Source organism: Vicia villosa, linkage group LG2, assembly GCF_029867415.1.
Source record: "Vicia villosa cultivar HV-30 ecotype Madison, WI linkage group LG2, Vvil1.0, whole genome shotgun sequence".
NCBI classification, from domain to species: domain Eukaryota; kingdom Viridiplantae; phylum Streptophyta; class Magnoliopsida; order Fabales; family Fabaceae; genus Vicia; species Vicia villosa.
In genome coordinates, this window is record NC_081181.1 from 182,509,440 (window position 1) to 182,514,735 (window position 5,296).

Consider the following 5,296-nt stretch of genomic DNA (forward strand, 5'->3'; position numbering starts at 1 on the left):
CATGGGACGGAGGTTGAAGACGACCACGCGTCCGAGCGTGGTTCGTCAGTCAACTTTTCAACCTTCTCTCCTCTGTTTCCATTGGTCCATGCAGGCGAGGGTGGGGACCAGTCTGACTTTGGTCTCCCACTAATCCCATGCCTTGCTTTAATCATGTGCTTCATGTGACCTCAGATCTGAACCCTTGGATCAATTCAATCTCCAATCCAACGCCTCACACACGCAGCTACACCATGCTCCCTCAGTCAACTTCCACACTGAATAAGTATCCTTTTTTATTTTCTATTTTATTTTAATTTCTTTGATAAATTAATTAAAAATAGTTTAAAAATTCAAAAAATTCCCCAAAAAATATTTTAAACTTCTAAAATAATATATTATTTTCTGAAATAAAAATATTTTATTTTTCTTCAAAATTTCAATATTTTTCATAATTAATTAGTATGTATTTATATATTTGCTTATTAATTATTTTAATTAGTCAAAAAATCATAAAAAAATTGTTCTTTGTGTTAAATATTGTTTATATATCATAAACTAATTTTGTACATATTTAGGATAATTTTATCATTAAGTCTTAATTATTTGTGTAATTATTTATATAATTATGTTTTAATTAACTTAAAAAATCCAAAAACAATTTCAAAAATTCCAAAAAAATTAGTTTTGTTCTAAAATCAATTAACAAACATTTTGTACATATTCTAAACTTATTTTCTAAGTTTGATCATTTTTTCATCTTTTCTTTATTTTAAAATTAATTAATCATGCATTAATTATATTTAAAATAAATCATAAAAATCCAAAAAATATGCCTTTTATTTCTTGCAATTTAAAATTCCTAGATAAATGTATAGGATGTCAAATTCATGTAAATAGGCTAGTTTACATTTCCCGCACAATCGATGTAATAGCGTAGATTTACTTTCCGCACTTTACATTCCCGCATTTTAATTTCCAGCACCCATATAAACTGCGTGTATGTCAAAGATAAAATTGAACTGTTAGATCACTATTTCAAAGATAAATATCTGAATTCAATCACAATCACATTTGCACCTCTTAGGGTAATCCCTTTTCACTCTTTTCGAAATCAAAGTTACATTTCTACTGTTTCGAGTACAAAATCGAACCTTTTGTTTATATCCGACGAATGGATAGATTTTTAAAGGGAACAAGGATAAAGACCTCCTAACTCAGGGTAGACCTCCTAGTTTGCTTGCTCAAAATCAAAACAAACAAAATTCTCATACACTGTTGTTTTTTTAAAACGAATTTTCCAAAAGACAATATTTTGTATACATCCAAACACGGATCATTACAAAATTAACGATCTTTTCAAAACATCTTTCGAAAGATAAACAAGCATTTGTATATATCCGCACAAGGATCATTACAAATTCTATTTGCAAAGGTATTTCAAAAACACAGGTAAAGCATTCCGAATCAATTGAAAAGTAAAGCAAATGAGCTAAGCAAACTAAAGAGCCCATGGATAACCATGGATACAAAGGGTGCTAACACCTTCCCTTTGTATAACCTACCCCCTTACCCAGAATCTCTCAAAGGTCTTTTTTCTGTTTCTTTTATAAACCTTTCCTTCATTGGATAAAATAAAAGGTCGGTGGCGACTCTGTAAACTTTTTCAAAAGTGACGCGAAAGCGTCCGATCGACAAAAAAGAGTCAGTTCACGTATCCCACCCACGGAGGGGTATGGCCCGAAAGGACGGTCCACACTTGCTCTGAGAGAGAAAGATTGAGTCTTCCATCTGTTTGACTTGCAGCCCAAGAAAATAGGTTAATTCTCCAACTAGACTCATTTCAAATTCAGATTGCATCTGATCAACAAAATGTCTAGTCATCTTGTCTGACATCCCACCAAATACAATATCATCCACATAGATTTGAGCTATCAGAATCTTCCCTTCTTCATCTTTAACAAAGAGAGTTTTATCTATCCCTCCTTTCCTGTATCCATTGCTAGTAAGAAACTCAGTTAGTCTCTCATACCAAGCTCTAGGGGCTTGTTTCAAACCATAAAGAGCTTTTCTTAATTTGTATACATGATCAGGGTGGTTTGGATCTGCAAAACCTTTAGGTTGTTCTACATAGACTTCCTCATTCAAATATCCATTCAAGAAAGCACTCTTCACATCCATCTGGTATAGTTTGAATTTCAGAATACAAGCAATCCCTAACAACAGCCTAATTGACTCAAGTCTGGCAACAGGGGCAAAGGTTTCATCAAAGTCAATTCCTTCAACTTGGGTGTATCCTTGAGCAACTAGCCTTGCTTTGTTTCTGATAACAGTTCCCTGTTCATCTGACTTGTTCTTGTAAACCCATTTAGTTCCAATGACATTAGTACCTTTAGGTCTTGGTACCAGCTCCCATACTTCATTTCTTTCAAACTGACCTAATTCTTCCTGCATGGCATTAATCCAGAACTCATCTGTTAATGCTTCCTTGACATTTTTAGGTTCAATTTTTGACACAAAACAAGAGTTTGAGACAACTTCTCTTGACCTTGTAATAACTCCACTGTTGAGATCTCCTATAATAAGATCTTTAGGATGATCTTTCTGAATTCTTATAGAGGGACTCTTGTTAGGGGGTTCAGTCTCAGCTTCTGTGATAGTGGGACTGCAATCATCTTCTCTTGTAGAACCATCTGCTGTAAAATCCCAGAATGTTCCGACATCTTCTGTGACATCTGCTTGATTGTGAACATCATCAACCACAACATTTATGGATTCCATTATTATTTTGGTTCTTGAGTTGAATACTCTATAAGCTCTACTGTTTGTAGAGTAGCCCAGAAAGATTCCTTCATCACTCTTGGGATCCATCTTCCTCCTGTGATCTCTATCAGCAAGAATGTAACACTTACTACCAAACACATGGAAGTATTTGACAGTGGGTTTTCTTCCCTTCCAGATCTCATATAGGGTGGTAGAGGTTCCTTTTCTTAAGGTAACTCTATTATGGACATAACAAGCAGTATTCATGGCTTCAGCCCAGAAGTAGATAGGAAGATTCTTAGCATGGATCATGGCTCTTGCTGATTCTTGAATAGTTCTATTCTTTCTTTCAACAACCCCATTTTGCTGTGGAGTAATAGGGGAAGAGAATTCATGATGTATTCCTTCAGAGGAGCAGAATTCAGCAAACTTTTGATTCTCAAATTCCTTTCCATGATCACTTCTAATTCTCACAACACCATTTTCTTTTTCTCTTTGAATTCTTTGACATAGGTCCTTGAAAACATCAAACACATCTGACTTTTCTCTAATAAAGTTCACCCAAGTGTACCTGGAGTAGTCATCCACAACCACATAAGCATATTTCTTTCCTCCAAGACTTTCTATTTGCATTGGTCCCATTAAGTCCATATGTAGAAGTTCAAGAACTCTGGAAGTAGTCAAATGTTTAACCTTTGGATGTGACATCCTGGTTTGTTTTCCTACCTGACATTCACCACATATTTTTCCTTCATCAATTTGTAGCTTAGGAATTCCTCTTACAGCTTCCAGAGAAATAATTCTTTTCATACCTCTTAGATGAAGGTGACCAGGTTTTTGGTGCCACAGCTTTGCTTCTTCTTCTTTAGAACAAACAGTAGAGTAGCTGGATTCATGAGACATCCACAAGTAGCAGTTATCTTTGGATCTGACACCCCTCATAACTACTTCCTTTTCTTTATTAGTAACCACACACTCAGCTTTAGTGAAGTTGACTTTGTATCCTTGGTCACATAGTTGACTGATGCTTATGAGGTTAGCTGTCAGGCCCTTGACCAACAAAACACCTTCTAAACTTGGCACTCCTGAACAGTCTAATTTTCCAACTCCTTTGATTTCTCCTTTAGCTCCATCGCCAAAGGTTACATGACTAGTAGAATGACTTTTGATATCAACAAGCAGATTCTTGAGTCCAGTCATGTGTCTGGAACATCCACTATCAAAATACCAGTCTTCTTTGGCTGAAACTCTAAGAGATGTATGGGCTATTAAGGCCATATTTTTAGGTTTCCATTGTTGCTTCTGGATGGGCATGATCTGCTTAGGTTTGTAAGAAGGAGCTTGATCTGGATATCCATGTAGTCTGAAGCAAAAAGGCTTAATGTGTCCAAATCTTCCACAGTAATGACATCTCCATCTTTGAAACTTTCTCTTCATTTCACCTTTCTCGTGATGTTGAGTCACATGTTTAGACATCGGCTTCAACATCTCAGCTTCAGGTTTAGTTCTGCTACTATCTTGGACATATTTCTTTGCACCAACAAAACCTATACCAGACATATCTCTTGAACTTTTTCCAACCTGCAAGATCTCCTCCAACATATCCGTGCCACTGTTCAACATTTTTACTGATTTTGACATCTGATCAAGTTTGGATTGTAGCAGGATAATTTCATCATTCAGTTCAGATATAGTTTCATTAAGCTCTTTGTTATCAGCCTCCAACTGAGCTATGTATTTCTTCTGCTTTTCACCTTGTTGACACACTTCTGCACATTTGATACACAGCTTTCTGTAGGAATCTGCCAGTTCTTCAAAGGTTAGCTCGTCTTTCCTAGAATCTTCATCAGAATTGCAAATTCCAGTAAGGGCTGTGACATGTTTGGCTGATTCTTCTTCAAAATCACTCTCTGAATCTTCATCAGACCAGGAGACTGACAATCCTTTCTTTTGTTTCTTGAGATAGGTAGGGCATTCAGCTCTAATATGTCCATACCCTTCACATCCATGACATTGAATCCCTTTACTGTGATTGTATTTTTCTTCTGGTTTATCTCTTCTGCCAGAGTCATATGATCTACTGATGTCAGATGAGATGTTCTTGACATTAGGTCTTGGCTTCTGATCCATTCTTCTTATAATTTTGTTGAATTGTTTGCCAAGCATAGCTATAGATTCAGATAGATTCTCTTCACTACTTTCCTTTACTTCCTCTCGAGAGTTGGACACAAAAGCTATGCTTTTGTTCTTCTTTTCAGAATTTTCATTGATTCCCATCTCAAAGGTTTGAAGAGATCCAATTAACTCCTCTACCTTCATACTGCTGATGTCATGTGCCTCTTCTATAGCTGTAACTTTCATATCAAATCTCTTAGGTAGGGATCTAAGAATTTTCCTCACCAACTTTTCATCAGACATTTTTTCTCCCAAAGCTCCTGAGGTATTAACAATATCGAGTAAATTCATATGAAAATCCTTAATACTTTCATCATCCCTCATCCTTAGATTTTCAAATTTTGTAGTTAGCAGTTGAAGTCTTGACATCTTCACTTTG